Source organism: Acomys minous (genome assembly GCF_964271855.1).
Source record: "Acomys minous genome assembly, chromosome: 4".
Lineage (NCBI taxonomy): Eukaryota > Metazoa > Chordata > Mammalia > Rodentia > Muridae > Acomys > Acomys minous.
The window spans coordinates 73714847-73736469 of NC_140486.1; the positions used below are offsets into that span (position 1 = coordinate 73714847).

Genomic DNA, 21623 nt, shown 5'->3' on the forward strand with positions numbered 1-21623 from the left:
GTTTTACTCTAGGCCCTTTGTCCATCTGGTCTCTGATTCGTAGTCATCCAATGTCAGGTAGGGGTTCTATCTCATGGAGTGGGCTTTAAGCCAAAACTCCCTGAAGTTTTGTACCATGATTATCTTATCATGTTTTGCAGGCAGGACAAATTAGGGATCAAAGGTTTTGTGATTGGGTTAGTAGTGTAGGCTTACATTTTTCAAAAATCTACTTGATTTAGGGTTCTTAAATACTTCTACCTCCCTTCCAACACACCGACCAGAGGTAGTAGAGGAACAAGGTTAATAGAGGTAGGGGGATGTAGACCTTTTTAGATGTAGTTCCTTGAGACAATTCCACTCTGTATTGTCAGGATACCAGCAGCCTAGTCCAATGGCAAACACCAAACAGCAACATGAATCAGTAGAAGTGGCACAATCAAGCAGAAACAGAAGCAGCTAGTCTCAGCCGGAGTACCACAAGAAGTTCTATGGAGTATTTCTCTTTGCAAAGCGAAGTTCAGTAAAGCAATGTAAACTGCTGCAAGGTGTAAAGATCCAAAAGGGTTCCCACTACTTGTGAGCTTCTATTTATATTTTCAGAGTCCAAACAAGGATGTTTTTTGTGGCTGGTGAAAGCCATTCCCATGCCATGAGATGGTTTTCATCAAAGCATCACTTGACACAACCGAGTTTTTAAAGAAACCAGAAACTTCTAATTCAGATTGTTATTTAGGTGTCTATTTTGATAGGCTGCAGAGTATCTTTCTGCACCAAAGAGACTAGAAAATACGGGTGAATGTTTGCACTTACAAGGTGAACCAACCTCTCCATGTTCAATGAGTTGTGTGGGTGTTATATTCAGCAGTGAAGTCTTGTTGTATATTTGTGGAGAGTTTCCTGTAATCTTGAAAACAATCTTGGTAGTTTGGGGATTTCTGTGAGACTCTTTTGGCCAACAACTCAATTAGATTCACAGGAAGCTTTGGTGACAAGAGATGGCTAGGTGGTACGTTGTCCCCCTCATTATTTGGAGATGCCATTTGGGTTGCCTTAAAATATTTTAGGAAGTTTCCACTGAAATAGGTTTTAGTAATACATTTCACATTCCCCTTAATTCTTTCTGTCTCTCCTTGCAGTCCCTTGATCAACCTCATCTTTCCACCACCATGATCCCCACCTTATCTTTCCATTGCTGCCCCTCCTGTCCTCAGTATATGATGAAAATCTATTCAATTTCTCTCTCACTGAGAGATACATGTGACTGTAGCGCCTCTGCTACTGTAGACCCGAGTGGTCAAGTGAAGGGCTGCAGATTAAAGAATAAGACAGCAGGTTATTCACATCGAGAGAATGCCGTTTATTTGAGGAAAAGCTGGCCCTTATGTACAGGTCGAAACATGTGGAAAATTACACAGAAGCACATTGAAAAATTCCCCCAGGTGGGAGGAGCAGGGGGCTGGATGTGTAACCATGGCAGCAAAGGTACAAAACAAGGAACAAGGAAGTTGCGGTTTAGCGCAAAGGCATGTGACAACAGAACAGCTAAGTCAAGTTGCCAGGTTCCCACATCTGGCTCCCACACCAATCCCTTCCTCTATACCCGATGTTCACGGGAACTGCAGATTGCAGCTTGCTTATCATTTATTTAATGGCTAATATCCACATATAAGTGAATACATTCAATATACATCTTTCTGGTTCTGCATTACCTCACCCAGGATAATTTTTCTCTAATTTTACCAATTTTTCTGCGAAAGTCATTACATAATTTTTAAGAGCTGAGTACTTCTCCTTTGCATAAATGTATCACATTTTCTTTACCCATAAGTCTGTTGAAGGACAGGTTGGGTTGTTCCCAGTTTCTGACACTTATAAATAGAGATCAGAAACGAACATGTTTGATCAAGTGTACTTGTAGTAGGCTGAAACATTCTTTGGGTATATACCCAAGAGTGGCAGTGCTAAATTTTGAGGTATATCTATTCCCATCTTCCTGAGGAGCCACCACACTGACATCCATAGTGGCTGTATAAACATGCACTCCCCTCAACAATAGATAAATGTTCCTCTTATTGATCTTAGCCATTCTGACAGCTGTAAAATGGAATCTCTAACTCATTTTGCATTTGCATTTCCCTGGTGGCTAAGGATACTGATTATTTCTTTAAGTGTTTCTTAACTATTTGAGTTTCCTCTATTGAGAATTCTTTTTTAAATTTAATTTTATTAGTTTATTCTTATTACATCTCAATGGTTATCCCATCCCTTGTAACCTCCTATTTCTCCTTCCCTCCCATTTTGTTTAGACCTTTATCCCACATCTTTTTTACGCTGTTTGTTGTTATTTTTTATATCTAGTTTTTTGAGTTCTTTAATATATTTTGGATATTAGCCCTCTATCAGATATGATATTGGTTAAAAAAATCCTGTTTGGTAGGCTGCTGTGTCTGATTGATGATTTTGTGTGTGTGTGTGTGTGTGTGTGTGTATGTGTGTGTGTGTGTGTGTGTTACAGCTTTACAGTTTCATGAGGTTCTACTTATCTATTTAAATATTGATCTTAGTGCCTGTGATTGATATTCTCTTCAAAGTCCTCTCCTGTGCCAATGAGCTCAAGACTGTTCCTCAGTTTCTCTTCTCTCAGCTTCACTGTATCTGGTTTTATACTGAGATCTTTGATCCATTTGGATTTGACTTTTGTGCAGGGTGATGATTATGGTCTCATTTGCATTCTTCTACATACAGACACACAGTGTGACCACACCATTTAATTCAAGATGCTGCCTTTTTCCCAGTGTGTATTTCTGGCTTCTTTAAAAAAAAAAAAAAAGAAAGAAAAAGAAAAAGAAAAGCTACAAAATACAAAAACATAAAAGGATATCCATAGGTGTGTGGATTTATGTCTGGATTTTAATTCTATTCCATTGATCAATATGTCTGTTTTTATACTAATACCATGTGCTTTTTATTGCTATTTGTACTAGAACTTGAAATAGGGAATGGTCAGACATTTTGTAATTCTTTTATGTTAAGGGCTGTTTTAGTTTCCTTGGCTCACATTTATTTGTTTGAGAATTGTGCGTTTAAGATCTGTGAAGAGTTGTATTGGAATTTTGATGAGTAGTGTATTGAAACTGTGGATTACTTTTGGTAGGATGGCCATTTTATTATGTTAATCATATTGATCCATAAGAATAGATGATCTTTCCATCTTCTGATATCTTCTTCAATTTCTTTCTTCAAAGAATTGAAGTTTTTGTCATACAAGTTTTCTCATTGCTTAGTTACAATTACCACTAATATATTTTTATTATTTGAGCTATTGTTAAAGGTGTTATTTCACTAATTTATTACTTGGCCCATTTATCATTTGTATATTGGAAGGCTATGATTTTCGTGAATTAGTTTTTTTATCTGGATATTTTGCTCAAAGTGTTCATCAGTTCTGGGAGTTGCCAAGTGTAACTTTTATAGGAACGTAGTCCCATATCATCTGCAGAGAAAGACACTTTGTAACTTCTGCACTAATTTGTGTCCCCTGATCTCTTTCAATTGTTTCTCTTGCTTTAGGTTAGTCTTCCAGCACTATATTGAATTGATGTAGAGAGTAGACATCTTTGTCCTGTTCTTGATTTTAGTGAAATTACTTTGATTTTTTTTTCTTTCTTTATGTTGATGGTGCTTTTGGACATTCTGTAAACTCCTTTGATTATGTTTTAAGTATCTGATTAGTATCACTAATTCCTCTAGGACAGTGATGGCTATAATTGGTTGTCAAACTGACTTCATTTGGAATGAACCACAATCCAGAAATGAAGGTGACACTGGTGAGTTTTTTTTTGGGGGGGGGCTTGGTTTGAAGTGGATAAATCTACTTCTATTTGGACCTTTGAGGTAGGAAGGTATACATCTTTGTTCCAAATCTTGAGATGAGGAGACATACATATCTTCTGCATGAAGTTTAAATCAGAATATAGAAGAAGGAAGTTTTTGCTCTTTTTGTGTTTTTCTTCTGCTTGCTAGCACATCTGCATTCCTCCACTGGCCTTAAAGCCCAATTCTCGGAATTCTAACATATACTGAAGACCACATGAGATATCCAGCCTTGTTGACTAAGCAAGTACTGACTTTTTGGTCTTTCTGTTAACAACCAGCCATTGTTGGATTAGTTGGACTTCGGCCTCTAAATAATATATAAATCACATATAAATAATATATATATATACATATATATAGTAGATAATATAATATATATTGCATATATGGACAGAGAAATAGAAACCCTGATTAATAACAGAACTTTTATAATAAAGGAAGTTGTTGGACTTTTTAATGTATCTAAATAGATAATCATATGCTTTTATTTCTTTCATTTTTTAATATGCTAAATTACATTTATTGATTTTCATATTTTGAAGCATTTATACATCTCTGGCATGAAGCCTGCTTGACCATGGTACATGATCTTTTTAGAGTGTTCTTGGATTTGGTTTGCAAATATTTTATTGAGTATTTTTGCATCTATTTTTGTAAGGAAAATTGCTGTTATTCTCTTTCTTTGTTGGTTCTTTATGAGGTGTTGGTATCAGGGTAACTGGGCTTCATAAAATGAGTTGGGAAATGTTCCTTCTATTTATACTTGAGAAGTTAACTCTTCTTTGAAAGTCTAGTAGAAGTCTTACTAAAACTCCCTGGCCCTGGGATTCTATTTTTTTCCCAGATTGGGAGACTTTTAATGACTGCTTCTATTTTACTAGGGAATATAATATATTTTTTCTTATCTGACCTTGATTTAACTTTGGCAAGTGGTATCTATCAAAAAATTATCTATTTCTTTTAGATTTTTCAACTTTTTTGGAATACAGTGTTTTAAAAAGTCCATAAAACTCAGAGGATATCTTTGGTGCCTGTTATATTTCTCTTTTATTTCTGATTTTGTTAATTTTAATGCCCTCTCTCTGCCTCTTAGCTAATTTGGATTATGGTTTGTAAATATTGTGTATTTTTTTCTGAAGAACAAGTATTTGTTTCATCGGTGCTTTGTACTGTTTCCTTTGTTTATGTTTTATTGATTTCACCTCTGAGTTTGATTGTCTTACTATTGATTCCTTTCAGCAGTGATTTCTTCTTTTTGTTCTGGAGTTTTCCATTGTGCTGTTAAGTAAGAAAACTATCAGTTTTTATGTGATACTTAGTACCATGATTGTGCCTCTTAGAATCATTTTTCACTGGGTCTCAGAAGTTTGAATATGTTGTGTATTCATTTTCATTCAATTCTAGAAAGTCTTTCATTTCTTTTTTTTTATTTATATCTTGTCCTGTTTTGTTTTTGTTTAGTAGAGACTTGTCCAGTTTCCATGAGTTTGTAAGCTTTCTGTTTTTTCTGTTGTTGATATCTAGCGTTAAACTGATGTCATGCATGGAATTACATCTATTTTCTTATATCTGTTGAGACTTGCATGTATCCAATTATATAGTCAGTTTTGGAGGAAATTCAATGAGGTGCAGAGATAAAGAAGTATTCTTTTGTGTTTGTGTGGAATGTTCTTTAAATATATGTTATGTCCACATGATTTATAATGTTTGTAAGCTACTACATTTTTCTCTTTAGTTTTTTTTCTGGATGACCTATTTATTGGTGAGAGTCGAGAATTGAAATCTTCCTCCTTTAGTGTGTGAGGGTCAATGTGTGATTTTAGCTGTAGTTTCGCCATTTTTACAAACTTGGGTGCCGTTGCTACTGGTGAGTAAATGTTAAGATCTAAAATGTTATCTTGGTGAATTTTTCCTTTGATGTTTATCCTCTGCCTCTTTTGATTAGTTTTCATTTAAGTATTATGAGTTTTAGATGTTAAAGTAGATATGCCATCTTGTTTCTTAGTCCATTTACTTGGAATATATTTTTTCCAATCCTTTATCCTGAAGTAATGTCTATCCTTGATGATAAGGTGTATTTCTTACATGCAGCAGAAGAATGGATCCTTTATTCACATCCATTCTTTTAATCTGTACATTTTTGTTGCATTATTGAGACCATCGATATTGAGTGATAGCAAGAATAAATGACTGTTTATTGCTATTATTTTGATGCTGGTGTTAGTGTTTGTGTGTGTGTGTACTTCCCTTCTTTTAATTTTGCTCTGATATCACTTATTCCTTGTGTTTTCATATTTGTAATTAAATTCTTTAAGTTAGAGTTTTCCATCTAGCATCTTCTATACAGCTAGATTTGTAAATATTCTTTAAAATTGGCTTTATCATGTAACATATTATTTTCTCCATCTATGGTGATTGAAATTTTTTCATGGTATAGTAGTCTGGGCTGGTATTTGTAGTTTCTTAGAGTTTGTAGAACATCTGTCCAGGTCTTTCTGGCTTCTAGAGTCTCAATCGAGAAATTAGGTTTAATTCTAATAAGTCTGCCTTTATTGTTACTTGTTTTTTTCCTTTTTCAGTATTTAATATTCTTTCTTTTTCTGTATGTTTAGTGTTTTAATTATTATGTGGCAAGGAGTCCTTCTTTATTGGGCCAATCTAATTGGCATTTTGTATGCTCTTACATTGTAATAAAACTCTCCTTCTTTGGGTTAGGGCAATTTTCTTCTTTGATTTTGTTTAAAATATTTTCTGATTTTCTCTCATTCTCTATACCTATTCTTAGATTTGGTCTTTGCATACTGTACAAGATTTCTTGGATGTTTGACTTATGAGTTATTTAGCTTTAACATGTTGATCAATTTATCAATTTCTTCTACCATATCTTCAATGCCTGACCGTTTCTTTCTCTTCCATCTCTTGCATTCTGTTGGTGACATTTTCCTCTGTAGTTTCTGTTTAAATTCTTAAAATTTCCATATCCAGAACTACCTCACTTTGGATTTTCTATTTGATTCTAGTTCCATTTTTTGAGTATTGAAGGGTTTTATTCATTTCCATTAACTGTTTGATTATATTTTCCTGGATTTTAAAATATATTTTATTTATTTCTTCCCACTTTTTATTTGTGTTTCCTTGTATTATTTTAAGGGATTTATTCATTTCCTCTTTAAAGAACTCTATAATCTTCATACAAGCCATTTTTAGGTATTTTTTTCATGTGCTGTAGCTGTGTTGGAACATTCAAGGCCTTCTGTGGTAGGGTTGCTGGGATCTAGTGGTGACATATTGCATGGCTTATATTGATTGTGTTACTATGCTAACATCTAGGCATCTGGAATTGGGATAACTTTAGGTCTAGGTGCTGATCTTTTGTTTTATCTTTGCTGGGTGGGTATTTTATTCCTTGACTTCTGCTTTTGGTGTTTATATTTTAGGAGGATGTAGTAGCTGTGTGATGCCTGATAAGAATTTTTTCTGTACTCTGGGGGTACCAGGTAAAATGTGTTTCTGGATATTGGAAGCTAATACTTAGGGATGAAACTAGGCTAGGAGTATGAAGGGGTTCACAGAAGGAAGGAGAGGAGAATATTCAACCAGAATCTGCTTATTTTGTCTCCTTGGAATGGGGGAGATAATGAAGAGAGGATCCCTCCACCTGAGTGTGTGCTATGGCTCTAGGAAGGAGATTGAAGATTAAATCACTTTTTCTTCCCTGATCAGCTGGTACGTTTTCCAGGAATGCCTGCTGATGTTGAAAGCTGGAATAATGGAATGAGTTGGGGGGGGGGATCAAAGGTTGGGGAAGAAGATCTTTGTGATTCTTTTGGGTTTGGGTCAGAGGGGGAAAGGAGACCTCAGTAGGTGTTATGTTTCTTCTACATATCTGCGGATAAGACTGGGGGGACCAGGACTGTAGGAACAGGAGTAAAAGTGAAGATCTGCAGTGGGCCTAACAGTTTCCCAGGCAGGAGGGGTGTGTGGATTAACAGGGGTGCCTTCTGGAGTTGGAATCTTGGATGAAGCAAACAGTGGGGAGAGAGAGGATGAGGGAATATATGTGGGATCCACAAGAGATAGGGGCAGGGGAGAAGGGAAGGCTGCAACAGGTGTCCTATTGCAGAGCCTGGTGTGATATTAAGGGATTAGGTTTGGAGTAACCGAGAGCTCAGAGAACACTTAGTACATGTAAAACAAAATCATAATGAACTCTCATAATAACCATATACTAAAGCATTTCTTAACCATCATCATAGAAACTTCTGCTTATAAACATTATGATCTAAACTGAGACCCACATCTGATCAAGGTGCAGAGAGTAAAAGACTTCAGAATATCCAACCCTAAATGGAACACACATGGCACATCCCTTCTTCTAAAGGCCCAAGAATCATTATGGAAGAGGGACCTAAGGACTGTGAGAGCCAGAGGTTGAAGACAAGTACCAGGGAGCATTGTCTTCTGGATATAGCTGGGCAGCTGAATAGATGCAGTCACGTTAGTTTTGACACAGTACACAATACTTGGGTAAGTATAAATTAAATGAATCCCAGCATAAAAAGTAGAGCTAAACAACAACAACAAAAAAGTTAGAGATGGACATGAAGTTCTACTCTTGTACAGAAACTATTGGCAATTCTTAGCTGCATAAGGAATAAGAAGTTTGTGCTAGCAGGGGGTGACTGCAGGATTTGGAAACTGATATAAAGCAACAAGCTTATGAGGGCAGTGGGGAAAGGAAGGCTTTTCCTGAACTTCTCCTTAAAAGTTCAGCCTCTGATGGGCTTTCCCCTGTCCATGTTAACAGTCTATTGTTGTCATCCTTGTTCACCTTATGTTTAGGCAATCATGTTGGTAAGAATTTACAGTAGCATTTTGAAGAAAGACAGTATGATAAGACAACCACATTCCAGTGAAAGTTCATACACTGAAGGATATTTGAATAGTACAAATTGGTCTTAATTGGGGGACAATTACCCAGAGTAGAAGGGAATTGTGATGGGTCTTTTCAGAGTTTGTGAAGGAAGGTAAATCTGATCAGAAGATATTGTATAAAATTCTCCAAACATCAACAAAAAATATAAAATTTCATTCCATTTGAAGAGACTAGTTTATGGTGGTACTATTCAGATGGCCAAGAAATATAACAGTCTATGATGATATCAGCTGATGGGTAGAAATATAAAAACTGAGGTCAATTTACTGTATGTATGCCATTTGTCATTTTCTATAGATTCTCTCTTTTTAAATTTGTGTTCTTTGAAATATTTATTTCTAATCCACAAATCAATATTTGTGAGGCTTTGGCAGCTATTCAGTGACATATACAGAAAAGAAATATGTAGGTCTCTAGCTAAGGTACTAATGGGCATAGATTTTAATGTTTAAGTTCATGAACCAGAGGGGGCAACAGAAATGAAGAAAAGAAAAACAACCCCCAACAAAGACAATAGAAGATATTAGCACCTAGAATAAAATCATCACAAATCCAGATGCCTAGACACTGTCACAAAACCACAACCAATATCAATTAGGATAATATACTTCTACAAAAGCTAAGCAAATCTATTACAGTAAGCTATGGTGGATGCAGTATGGCAGGTGGAGCAAAATATGAGAACTTCAAAATAGCCTTTGCAAATATGTGAGAAATCCTTAAAGTGGCTATGAATAAATTCGTTATTAAATCTATGACAAGAGAACAAACAATGGAAAAATTAAGAAAACAGTTTCAGACATGAAAATGGAAATAGAATCAACACATCATGACATACTACAATGACTTTTTATGTTATTTATTTTACATTTTACTTCTCTCTCTCTCTCTCTCTCTCTCTCTCTCTCTCTCTGTTATTTTTATGTATTTTTTTCTTTCTTTTGAGGGAAAGTTGCAAGGGTGAACGGTAGATGTTGTGGGATGCAATCACCTTGGATGAGGCTTACCACGGGCCCTGATTACAAACTAAAGTTAATACCATTAAGGATTAATCTCACAGAACATTAAGTCAGAACAAAGCAATCAGAGGACTAGCAATGTCAGTGTTGACATAAGATTAGAAATAGTGGCACAGAGCCTCTCTTGACTTTGCTAGTAGATAAATAAAACCTTTAGATTCAGTTCATCAAAGTAAATTCTACAAGGCTTGACATACATCTGAAATGATAACTGAGAAATTTCTGCTTAGAAAGTAGTAATATTCATAGGCATACATTAAAAATAGGAGCTCTTTGGCAGTTGATAGGGATGAGGGAAAGGAGAATCATTCTTCCTGGAGGATGAGGCCACTGGCCACTGGCAGCTTCCAGTGGAAGACTTCACTGAACATATGGACAGTACATAGTGTGCTTTTTATAAGACATAAAATTGTGATACAGATTTCTCTATCATATTGGGAAATTAGGGATTGAAAGGAATGGTAAGTATGATCATTGTGTACATATATGAAATTATCAAAAATAAAGAAATATTTAAAAGCTTCTTGCAAGATATATAGTCAAGATAAATAATAAAAACCTGTCATGAGACAAAGAAAGTTACAAACAATAGCAGATATATCATCCAATCCATTCGTACAAAATACAAAAATCTGAATCCTTGGAAAATAATGCAAAAATACAATAATACAGTTTGCCCCAGATATATGATCACTAAAAATACTAGGCTAAAAACTGACTTCTGCAGCTTTGTTTCATCCCTTCATCATATTTTATGCCAGGATATTTCTCTAGTAATTTTAAATCTACTTTTATTACTGAATGACTCCAGTTTTTATCATTTTTATGTCACTTACATGCATCCTCATAATTTAGAATAAAAGAGATGCTGACAGTTCTGTAGAAATCATATTTGAAAAATGTCTTTGAAGATAACCATTCTAGGTTTAATGTTTGATAAGCACAGAATAAATAGAAAATATAAAGTCATATTGAAATTGAACCTCATTTTAACTAATATTTCAAAATTAGATAATATATTGCTTTACATTTTTTTTTATATATAACTCATTTCCAGGACCAGTTTTTCTACATATTTCTCTCTATTCATTCATGTAATTTGGGTTTTTTAATTCAACATTAGTCAGTTTTTCAAAACATGAGAGGAACTGGGTAACCAACAGTTCCTATAATTTAATTGATAACACTGATTTTTGAGCCAAAAATATTTAGATTGTGACAGTTCAAAATTCATGAGGAGTAAAATTTATATCTTTTGTTATTTGATGCCAATCTGGATCATTGAGCAAAATTTTTCTCATTTCAATATATCATTGAATACTCTTCAGCTATTAGGATTTTGACAGAGTTCATTTATTTTTTTCAAAATCACTATCATAAGGGGAAATTAAATTTCTCAGTAGAACTGTCATAATGAGACTGCTCTGTATATAGAATCCATCCACCAGTGATAGGAACTCTCAAAGGCAGCTAGCATTAAAGTATTTTATGCATAATTATGTGTTTCTAAAGCTTCAGTAAGTGGACTTCCTTTTTTCTTTTTAGTGGCTTGCTTTCTTGTTGTCAAGGTCTGATCATTTATTTGTTTCTTTTAGAGAGTTACATTTGACTGGAATCAGAAGTACAATTTCTCATTGAAGACAGCCTATCTCTTTGCAATCTGTTCCTGGATTTTTTTCCTTTGGCTTCCTTCATTATCTTGGACAAAATTTAGCATATTATACTGCTTCTTTGTTCTTGCTTTGCTAAGTGCTAGTGTCCCTATCTCTGTTGAATGTAAAGAAGTGTTTAAACTTTCATCCAATAACTAGTTTCTAAATAAAGACAACACCTGACTAGAAAATAATGAAAAGTCTAAAGCCAATACCTTTTATATCTTATCTCTACCAACTTAAAACATCTATCTAGACCTAAAAGCATCTTAACCCCTAAATGACTAACCTTAATTCTAAGACTCACCTATCTGGTCTTCAATTGCATCAGAGACATGAGAAGGAATAAAACCTAATTACCTGAGTAAACTGGATGTATAGGTTAGCAGCTTCTAAAATGGAAGTACAAATAGCCAAAACACTATGAATGTAACATTTATATAATTCCTGGTTGTTGGGTGGTTCTTCTTGCTGTATGTAGTTTATTTTATTTATATGTAATAATATAAATGTATATGTAGAAAAGAAATATAATAATAAAAATTTTAAAAAAGCTAAATGTCATGGATTTAAGGTAAAAATGTTAAGAAAAAGAAAAATAGAGTTAAAAGATTTTTTGATTACAAGATTTTGTTTCAGGTGTATTATTTCACACACTCTATTCAAAGTAAGCAATGAAAACCCCCTTTCTGAGGACTAGGGCACTAGGAAGGGAGGATGAGGAGGAGATGAAAGAGGGAGCTACGATCAGAATGTAACATGAATAATTTAAATATAAAGAAAACATGTAGCTAAATCACCCGATGCTTATAATAGTATGTATTTAAGCCATATTTTATTGGAAGCACATAAAACTGCTCTTAAAAATAGCAGTTCTCCTAGATAAAAAGACTCAAATAATAGAAGAACACTAAAGAAAAGCTGTTAGTGGAGCTGATTTAATTCTTACCTAGGCACAGACTCTCTATTGATTAGTACAATGCTGTGGTTACCATTTACCCATTTTTCTCCAAGTACCTACATATGGTTTCCTTTATATGAGTAAAAATATAGAATCCATGGCAAAGAGATCTGTTTTCTTTTTTACAAGAAAACAGAAAAATAGGTTCTTCTAGAAACACTCACTTACAATGCTAGTGACAGATTACAAGTATCAGATATCTGTTTCTCTATGGTCAGTATGACAGGCCAGGAATCTGGCATGTGTCTGCGTTACTGATCAAGGGTTTCACAGAGCTGGACTCTGATCCATTGATATAACACACTGCTAAAGAATGTAGCTCTCTGCCCAGGCTGAGGACTTTCCAGTGGTGTGTATGAGATGGCTTACACTATAGATATCCACAACACTAATGGTATATACATAGTTTTGAAACCCTAAAAGACCTATAAACTCTAGCAAGAACCATCAGAAGTACTTGAGCTGATGTTTTATTAGGAGCACACTGGTTCCGAAACATTTCCTACAGATATAGCTGATTTCTGATTCTATATTTAATGTACATATGTAAGTCATTTGAAAAGGCAAAGTTAGAATGTTGGGAACATATCTTAATGGGAGAATGTTTGCCTGCATGTATAAGGCCCAGGTTCTATCCCTAGTACAAAAAAAAAATTTTGAGACTCAGAATTTGATCTTGACAAATCTCAATCCCAAGCAACGTGAAAACCTTTGGCTGGAATTGTTATATTCAGTACTGTTTATCTCTTTTCTCCTGCCCCTGTAACCCAGCATAGATTTGAAAGTGCTTTACGATGGGTCTTGTAGACCAGGGTCTAGAAAAAGACTATAAAAATATAAAACAGTGACTCCTGATATGCACTGCCTTAGGGGCCACTGTACTGGTTCTAGGTGTGTCCAGTCTTTTTCATCCATAAATCCCTTCTAAAAGTACATATTGGTGAGTTCATATTCACCATTTAATTACTTTACCATTGTCAGAATTTGTTTACTAGAAACAGTGGACATATATGACTTAAACAATACTACTAATAAAATTGCCAATGTTTTCATAATTAAATCTTTCTGTATTAATGCTTAATATATTATATTAAATAATAAAAGATCAATATCAAAATATAGTAGACAAATGTCATCTAAAGCTAAGACTTATATTTAGTGGCATCAGAACTCACAAACATTTAAACTGTAATTAACCTTTTCACACTGAATTCATAAACGAGAATAAAAAATAATTGAATACTGCTAATAATTTTGTTATTGTTATACTATTTTACAAATCATTGCTATATAGATTTTAAAAGTGAGTTGAAGGGTCTCTTGAAGATGCAGTTATACCACATTAATATCTGACTCATTTCAGATGAAACAATCTAAAATTAGAATAATGAGCAAGATGTTTGAAATTTTCTTACTCTAACAACTGTTTCTTTAATGGGTTGTTCATCTTATACCTGTGGAATAATAGAAAAAATACTACTGGAATTTATTAGGATAGATGTATAATAATGAATGTAATGATATTTTTGTAAATTTTTCATAGTTACATTCTTTCTGTTCTATACTCTGACAATAACTTAAATCTGTACATTATGAATCAATAAGTGCCATTTGCAATATATTGTGGTACAAGTATATAATTCTTCTCATGAAACATTTAGCAGAGGATTATTGATTTAATGATGTGGCTTAATGTTATTCACAACTTAATGTCATATAAAACTGAATGTTCCTTAGATGAGCTTGATTACACTTAATTATTATTGTTCAAAATCATGACACAGCTCATAGTTTTGTGTGTGAATTATGGTGATCTCATAAGAACTTTCAACATCCTTGTGATCCTCGTGGACTTTGTTTCTATTATGTTTTGTGGCCTTCTTCGTTTCCGTTCATTGTCAACCATTTCATATGCATTAACTGTGGAACAGGATTTGGGCTTTCCAGTGTCTTCTGCTCTGATCTAATGGATCATCACCTATTTTTCTCTCACAGATGCAGTGAGCATGTCTTTTCCAGTCAGTAGCCTTTGAGCTACTGTTTCTGACATTGGGCACCTTACTTAGGAGATTTAGAAAGTACACAAGGAAGCATGAGATGCTAAATCCTTACAGACGTGAAATAATATTTATTCTGATTTCACATTTCATTGGGTTTTTTGAGTATAAGTTCCTAAATTCATATCCAACTTCCTAAGAAATTTATTCCTCTCTTGTCTAGCATCTAGCTACAATGAGATATACCTAGTGACATTTTCTTTCATGATCTATTGAAAGAAATATTTTCTTTTTACTTGGAAGTCTTTAAGGTTTTTGCTTGTTTGTTTCTGTGTCACTGGTATTCTGAAGTTGAAAGTGATGTGATCAGTGGAGAGATGGGATTTTCATCAGCAAGATGGATACAGTGGACCTTTTCAGTGTGAAGATGCAAACTTTCTTCATACAGCCAAAATTCTCCTGTTATAAATTGACAGTTTCTACCCACTATTTTCTTTGTCATTCATTCTATGATTTCGTTGATAAATTGTAGTCTTCATGGGCATGGAAATTTGCTTTAATTTTTAACATTTTTGTTTTGTTTTATTTTGTTCAGTGGGTGGTTTTGCATGTTTGTTTGTTTTGTGCTTTTGAAAAAAGGCTTCTTTGTGTAGCCTTGGCAGTCCTGTATTTCTTTATAGAATAGGCTGGCCTCAAACTCACAGATATCCAACTGTGCCTGCCTACCTGAGTAGTGGGATTACAGGCATATGCTACTGCACCCAGCTGAAAATTTTCTTCATTAAAAATTACCTTATACATATCCTTGTTCACTTCTTCTATAGTCTTCTATTTCTTTTATATTATTATAGAAAAAGGATGAATCAATCTTACCCAAAAACTTAGACTTTCAGTGTCTCTGTTAAATTATATTCTTTAACTATATTCTTAAATTATATATTTAAGCTAAATTTTACCCCATTTATTTTTATTTTTCAATGCAGTACTCATGTTAAATCTGGATTTCCTTAGTTTTTGTTTTCCTGTTTCTTTTTGTAGTTGTCATAGTTCAACAATGTATGGGCCACATCTCTTTGATGATTAATGCTGAGCAGGTCTTTCTACAAACTTGAAAGATTCCTTCATGGAAGGAGGATATTTAAGACTCTGGAGAATATTTGAGATATATAAGGTTACTAATATCAAGAAATACACAAAACTTATAGTTGTCAGGAAGCTAAGAGGAAATTCCCAAGGCCTCTTTCTAAGATTATAAAGCAGTGATGATTGCTAAGGAAAAGAGATTCAGTGACCAATTGAACAATCTGAAAGTTATGTAAGGAGCTCCAAGGATGCAGCTTTCATATGGTTACCCATGAAAGACTAGGCTTTGAGTTTATGCCTTCAAATCACCATACTCTAAATAATCTTTCACTCATAAGCCTGAGGTTAACCCCAATAAATTCACCAGTTGCTATGCTAGAGTTGGATGGAACTTTTGTTTGTTTGTTTTGGTGTGGTGAAAATACCCTCTCTGTGTGAAAGGACATTTCTTTGTATGTACCAAAGAAAATAAACACAGTGATAACCATCATTGTCCATGTCTTAGTGTTTCTATGGTTGTGATTAAACACTGTGACCAAAGCTGCTTGAGGAGGAAAGGGTTTATTCCATGTTAGGGTCCCACATCACAGACCGTCAGTGAGTAACATCAGTACAGGATCTTCAACTGCAGGAATCTGGAGGCAGAGACTGATGATGAAGAAATAAATGAGTGCTGCTTACTGTCTTGTTCCTTTAGGCTTGCTCAGCCTGCTTTCATATATACTTTAGGACCTCCTGCCCATGGGTTGTACTACACCACAATGAGATCACAGGCTTACACAGCCAAACTTGCAGGGACAGTTTCTTTTTTTTCTTTTTTCTTTTTTTTTTTACTTTATTAATTTATTCTTGTTACCTCTCAATGGTTATCCCATCCCTTGTATCCTCCCATTCTTCCCTCCCTCCCATTTCCCCCTTATTCCCCTCCCCTATGACTGTTCCTGAGGGGGATTACCTCCCCCTGTATATGTTCATAGGGTATCAAGTCTCTTCTTGGTAACTTGCTGTCCTTCCTCTGAGTGCCACCAGGTCTTCCCCTCCAGGGGACATGGTCAAAGGTGAGGCACCAGAGTATATGAGAAAGTCATATCCCACACTCCACTCAACTGTGGAGAATGTTCTGACCATTGGCTAGATCTGGGTAGGGGTTTTACAGCCTGTATTGTCCTTGGCTGGTGCCTTAGTTTGAGCAGGACCCCTGGGCCCAAATCTGCCTACCATAATGTTCTACTTGTAGGTTTCTAGGACTCTCTGGATCCTTCTACTTTGCTATTCTCCCATGCTTCTCTCATCCAGAGTCTCAATGGGACTCTTGAGAACTCTCTGTTTACTTCTGAGGCCCATTTCTTAATTGGGTTATTTGGTTTGGCGGTGTTTAATTTCTTGAGTTCTTTATATATTTTTGATATTAGACCTTTGTCAGATATAGAGTTGGTGAATATCTTTTCCTAGTCTGTAGGCTATTTCTTGTTCTGTTGACAGTATCTTCTATGTTCCAGAAGCTTCTCAACCTCATGAGGTCCCATTTATTAATTGTTGACCTTTAGGCCTGGGCTGTTGGATTTCTGTTCAGGAAGTTGTCTCTTGTACCAATGTGTTCCAGGCTCTTCCCCACTTTTTCTCCTAATAGAATTAGTGTCTCTGGTTTTATGTTGAGGTCTTTCATCCATTTGGACTTGAGTTTTGTGTATGGTGATAAATATGGGTCTACTTGCATTTTTCTACATGTAGACATCCAGTTAGACCAGCACCATTTGTTGAAGATGCTATCCTTTTTCCATTGAATAGATTTGGCTTCTTTGTCAAAAATCAAGTGTCCATATGTATGTGGATTTATTTCTATGTTCAATTCGATTCCATTGATCAACCAGCCTATTGCTGTGCCAGTACCATGCTGTTTTAATTACTGTTGCTGTATAGTACAGCTTGAGATCAGGTATAGAGATTTCTCCTGAGAATCTTTTATTGTACAGTATTGTTTTTGCTGTTCTGTTTTTTCTTTCATATGTAGTTGAGAATTGATGTTTCAATGTCTTTAAAAAATTGTGTAGGTATTTTGATAGGGGTTGCATTGAACCTGTAAATTGCTTTTGATAAGATGGTGGTTTTCACTATGTTAATTCTCCTGATCCACAAACAAGGGAGACCTTTTCATCTCCTGCTGTCCTCTTAGATCTCCTTCAGAAATTTGAAGTTTATTTCAAATAAGTGCTTCATTTGCTTAGAGTTACTCCTAGATATTTTATATTGCTTGTGGCTATCATGAAGGGTGTAGTTTTCCTAATTTCTTCCTTTGCACAATTGTCATTTGTATATAGGAAGGCTACTGACATTTTTTAGTTAATTTTGTATCCAGTTATTTTACTGAAGGTGTTAATCAGCTGTAGGAGTTCTCTGGTGGAATTTTGGGGGTCACTTATGTACACTATCACGTCATCTGCAAATAGAGATAATTTGACATCCTCCTTTCCCATTTGGGTCCCCTTGATTTTCTTTTGTTGTCTTATTGCTCGGCCTAGAATTTCAAGAACTATATTGAAGAGATATAGAGAAAGTGGGCAGCCTTGCCTGGTCCCCGATTTTTGAGGAATATCTTTGAGTATCTCTCCATTTAATTTAATGCTGGTTATTGGCTTGCTGTATATAGCCTTTGTTATGTTTAGGTATGTGCCTTCTATGCCTGATCTCTCCAAAACTTTAAACATGAATGGGTGTTGGGCTTTGTCAAATGCTTTTTCTGCATCTAAGGAGATGGTCATGTGGTTTTTTCTTTCAGTTTGTTTATATGGTAGATTAAATTAATTGATTTCCACATATTAAACCATTTCTGCATGCCTAGAATGAAGCCTACCTGGTCATGGTGAATGATATCTGTGATATATTCTTGTATTCGGTTTGCAGATATTTTATTGATTATTTTTGCATCAATGTTCATCAGGAAAATTGGTCTGAAATTCTTTCTGTGTTTCATCTTTGTGAAGTTTAGATATAAAAGTGACTGTGGACACATAAAATGAATTTTGTAATGTTCCATCCATTTCTATCTTTTGGAGTAGCTTGAAGAGTATTAGTATTAGCTCCTCTTTGAAGGTCTAGTAGAATTCTGTGCTAAAACCATCTGGCTCTCGGCATTTTTTTAGTTGGGAGACTGTCAATGATTGCTTTTATTTCTATAGGAGAAATAGGACTATTTAATTTTGTTTATCTGATCTAGATTGAATTTTGGCAAGTGGACTCCATCAAGGAAATTGTCCATTTCCCTTAGGTTTTTAAATTTTGTGGCATGTATGCCTCTGAAGTAAGATTTATTATTATTTGTATTTCTTCAATGCCTGTTGTTATGTGTACCTTTTCATTTCTAATTTTGTTGATTTGGATAGTGTCTCTCTGCCTTTGAGTTAGCTTGGCTAATGGTTTGTCTATCTTGTTTATTTTCTCAAAGAACTAGCTCCTGATTTTCTTGATTCTTTGAATCGTTCTCTGTTTTTAATTTATTGATTTCAGCCCTGAGTTTGATTATTACCAGATGTCTACTCCTCTTGGGTATTTCTGCTTCTTTTTTTTCCTAAGGCTTCCAGATGTGTTGTTAAGTTACTTATATGGGATGCTTCCATTTTCTTTATAGAGGCACTTGGTCCTATGAATTTTCCTTTTAGCATAGCTCTCAATGTGTCCCACAGATTTGGGTATGTCCTTCTTTCATTTTCATTGAATTTCAAGAAGTCCTTAATTTCTTTCTTTATTTCTTCACTGACCACGGAGTCATTAAGTAGAGAGTTGTTTAGTTTCCAAGTATGTGTAGGCTTTTTAATATTTCTGTTGTTGTTGAAGTCCAGCCTTAGACCATAGTGATTTGACAGGATACAAGGTATCATTTCAATGTCCTTGACTCTGTTGAGGCTTGTTTTGTGACCAATGTGATCAATTTTGGAGAAGGTTCCACGGTATGCTGAGAAGAAGGAATAATCATTTGTGTTTGGGTGAAAAGTTCTGTATATATCTGTTAATTCCATTTGATTCATGATGTGGGTTAGTGTAATTATTTCTCAGTTTAGTTTTCTTTCAATGTACTATCCTTTGGTGAAAGTGGGGTGTTGAAGTATCTCACTATTAATGAGTGGTGATCTCTGTGTGGTTTAAGCTTTGTTAATAGTTCTTTTACTTAGTGTTTTCCAGTTCTTGTGGTTTGTGGTTCCCAGTCAGGTCCCTGGTTTCCGTGCTGAAGGTCAGATACAGTGTGTAATAGAAGCTGCCATCTTGGAATTCTTTAATGCTATATTTCCACAGAGAGATGGAGAGAGAAAATAAAAAGATAGACATTTGCCACCTAGTGAAAAGCTCATTGGTTCTACACTACAACAGCCTAACAACTTCCATGTAAAGTTCTAATTGCCAAACTTCTGATACCATGTAACTTATGACTGGAAGGATAAACGAACTAATAAATCAAGGCTTTATTCCTACGTCGGGTCACGTTTTCTACTTAGATTCTCATTTTTTACTCTCTCTTACTGCTTCTAAGCTTGGATATCCTGGAAATTGAAATGAGGTTGTAGTGCTTGTCTCCATTTCATCTTATTTATAATAATTTAAGCCTTTAAATGTCTGATAACTATTCTCTTTTTCAATTATTTGTTTTAATCTTGATATTATGAAAGAATTATGCCATGTCCCCTTCCCTTTCCTCCCTCCATGTTCTCTCATATATTTCCTTTTGTACACTTTCAAATAATTCTTATGTCACTTCATTCTCTTTTTTAAATTATTTAAGTTTTTACCTATGTACATGTAAGCATCTCTGTTTGGTTTGTCACATGCATTCAGGTGTCCAAGGTGGCATGAAGAGAATATAATATGCCCTGGGTATGGAGTGATATGTATTTTCAAGGTGTTCTACATGGGTAGTGGGAGTTATATTTGTATTTACAATAGTAACAAGTGCTCTTAACACTGACCCCTCCACTTTTTCTTTTACATTTTCTCCCAACCCTATACTTTGCTGAACAACTTTCTAATCATTTTTTTCTTTTTCTTTCTTTTCTTTCTGTCTTTTTTTTTTGCTACAAGTTGTTTTGTCCTTTTCTATGTTATTGAAAAAATTAAAATAATAAAAGACTAAACAACCCTCATTCTAAGCATTGTGTCTTCAAATGCTTTTAGTAAATTATATCCTTAATTTTTAAATTTAAATTATTTAATCACTTATTACCTAAACAATGTTATATTTTGTGTTGCTTACAGATATTTAATAATATTAATTAATTCAGTAGTTAGTTTTATAATACACATTACTACTGATGGAATATAAACCACTAAATGCTGCTATAAAAGTCAATTATCTTCTTTGACCCTATCCTATGAGGAAATAAAATGAAATAAGAGATGCAGCTGCATTGTTTCACATATATGAAAGAGGAGTAGCTATGAAGGTAGGACACTGACCAAGATTAAAAGGAAAGTCCTCAACAATCTAGCAAGTCCTTTTTTCTGATATTAGCAGAGAGCAACAAGTAATGATTGGATTAAAAAAAAAAAAAAAAAAAGAACCGAAGGCACACTGCATGTAGGAAGAAGGCTTGAAATTTATCATACAAGAGCCACAATTTACTTGAGCCTTCAACTGTTAAAACCAAAATAAATTAGCCCTGACTTTGAGGAAAGATCATAAATTATGTCTTATTTGGAAACACCGGACCTACAGAGTCTATGGTACATGAGATCTTATTTTTAAATTTTAAATTTTTAAAAAAATTATAATTTCATTACATAATTTCTCCCTTCCTTCTTTCTCTCCAAAGAATTGTGTTTCCTTCCCTACTCTCCTTCAAATGTATGACTTCTATTGTCTTTACTGATACGTGTGTGTGTGTGTGTGTGTGTGTGTGTGTGTGTGTGTGTGTGTCTATAACCTCCTAAATATAACCAGTTTTATCTGTATAGATACTTGTATGTATGTTTTCAGGGCTGAGTATTTGACACTTGACAACTAATGGCATACTCTTCCATGGACAAAAACAGGGAAACTCCTAGCTTTTCCCAGTTCTCTGTAATTCTTTGTGCAGGCTGAAATCCTTTTGGACTTTTCCTGTCTTCTTTGGCATATCCATTGGTACTGTT

At 34.7% G+C, this 21623-nt stretch overlaps 1 pseudogene across 1 annotated transcript in view; it reads left to right on the top strand.

Annotated features, from left to right (window-relative positions):
• Positions 1-1379: 1379 nt before the first annotated feature.
• LOC311595759 (tubulin beta-6 chain-like) overlaps positions 1380-21623 on the top strand; it is a 194515-nt pseudogene continuing 174271 nt past the window's right edge. The window contains exon 1 of the transcript in view: positions 1380-1464. The product of the transcript in view is annotated as a tubulin beta-6 chain-like (transcript). The remainder of the gene's footprint in view (positions 1465-21623) is intronic.